The sequence below is a fragment of the Apteryx rowi genome, unplaced genomic scaffold (assembly GCF_003343035.1).
Source record: "Apteryx rowi isolate R43461 unplaced genomic scaffold, aptRow1 scaffold_93, whole genome shotgun sequence".
Classification (NCBI taxonomy): Eukaryota; Metazoa; Chordata; class Aves; order Apterygiformes; family Apterygidae; genus Apteryx; species Apteryx rowi.
Genome location: NW_020451238.1, coordinates 835,221 through 837,293, shown reverse-complemented (window position 1 = coordinate 837,293; position 2,073 = coordinate 835,221).

The window sequence follows — 2,073 nt, the reverse complement described above, 5'->3', positions numbered from 1 at the left end:
ACTCCGTGCAATGGGCAGCCGGAGCAGAGGGATTTTATCCTCCTCCGGCCATTTTCTGGGCACGCGGGGAGCCCGGAGGCGGGAGCAAAGCGCCGCCCTGCTCGCAGAGCTGTTGGGGTTTTCCGGCGGCCGGACGACCACGGCAGTTATGCAGGGCATCGAATTTGTGTGTTTTAACTGCGAAACACTGAGCAAACAGGGCAAGTGAATGATTAACTTTGGGAGCTGTTAACCTGCACCGTGCATTTGGGCTGGCGAACAAGCGCTCGGCCAGGGCAAAGTCTGTGTTTTGGTAAACACCGAGAGAATGCCAGGAAAATATTTTGTTTTCCTATTTTCAAGGCAGGTAATTAAAGGGCATTAGCTTCTGTCTCCAACCTTGCTCTGTTGCAAGAAACTTTATGCTGTAAAAAAAAGACGACTGCTCGAATGGAGGCTGCTGGCCGGCCGGCAGCCCCCGCGCCGGCGCTCAGCACCGCGCAGCGATGGGGCCAGCCCGAGCGGCAGCCGGCGGCAGGAGTGCGGGGCCGCGGGGCCACAGGGCTGTGGGACTGCGGGGGCTGTGGGGCCGCGGGGGCCGTGGGGCCGTGGTTCGCCCCCGCCGCTTTTCTGCCGCTCATCCCGCCCGGAGAAGGGCACTCAGGCCTGACCGCGGGTTTGTCGGCGCTGCCCGCGGTGCGGCACCGGCTCTCGGCAGGGCAACGGCGAGGCGCGACGAAAGCTAAACCGCTGCAGACTTCGGCCTGCCATAAAAAAAGCAGGGAACGGAGGAAGCAGAAAGATGGGGAAAGGGGGAAAGGGGAGGGAAGCTGGTTGCCGCAGACAGACAGACGCAGCCTTGGCGTCACCGCGAGCTCGCTGCGTGATCCGGTAGGCCCGTCGTCCGGGGAAACGGCGCGTGTGGGAACCAGCGGATCAGCTCAGGGCCGGGAGGAGACTGTGGCGCGTGCAGGTGGGCCCAGCCCGAGGGCAGGCGATTTTCCTCGCCGAGCAACGAAGACCGAGCTGGCGTGAAGGAAGCGTGGCCTCGTCTCCCGGCACGAGCGGCTTCAGCCCGGCCACCAGGGTGTCGGACGGGGGACGCGTCCCCCTGGCCGAGGTGGACACAGAAGTCACCGTCGCAGCCGTCATTAGCACAAGGCCTGGGGACCGGCGGCTTTCTGGGGACCTCGGTTGCCGTAGGATTTCTTTTTCCCTGGCTGATTTGCGCTCGCAAGGCACGCCGTGAGGGCCGAGGCCCGCCTGAGCGAGCGCCCGTGGAGCTGGCCCTGGAGCTGAGCCCGCGGCGCCGGGCCGAGCCCCCCGCAGCCCCCCGTCCAGCGCAGGCCCTACAACCCTCCCGTTGACGCAGCTTCTGCCCGGCGCAGAGCCACCCTCTGGCGTAGCGCGAGGGTTCGCATCCACCAGCTCTGGCCCCGTGGCCTACAGGGCTTCCCAAACGTGGCTTCGAGTCGCCTGCTAGCTGCCTCGCAAAAGAAACGACGGTGAAGACCTGAGCTAAAACAGGTCTCTCTGCCGTCTGGACGAATGCACGCACAGTTGTTATGCAGCTGTGCACGTGCATGTGACATTGTACACGTGAACGCAGGTGGCACCGCAGACAGACAGACGTGTCACTGCGATCGATAACAGCAGCAGGTTTCCCCTACGTACGGCAGAGAATCCCTCTCTGTTTAGGACGTGTGTTTCCTTAGTAAAGTCCCCCAGCCCCCAAAGCACATGTTTTCCCTCTACAACCCATTTCCCAGATGAAGCAATCTTCCGCTGCAAAACAAGCTCTTCTCCCCCTTGGCAGCCCTGCCCCGTGTCACAACAGCCTCGACTTTCGGTGGGGTCTTTTAACAAAATCTTTGAAAAAAGTCAGCACAAACAGTGCATATAACAACGCCCACATTTATTTATTTTTTTTTTACAGTGCTGCACCTCTAGGAGAGTAGTTGCTTTGACTGATTCAAGAGTGAAACATTTTAAACAAGGTTTCCTGCAGAATAAAGCTTATTTGCTTTCTGTTTTTCAAAGGACAAATAACTTGAATCCAGTTCAAATACAGCTGACTGACTATTAAGGTCACTC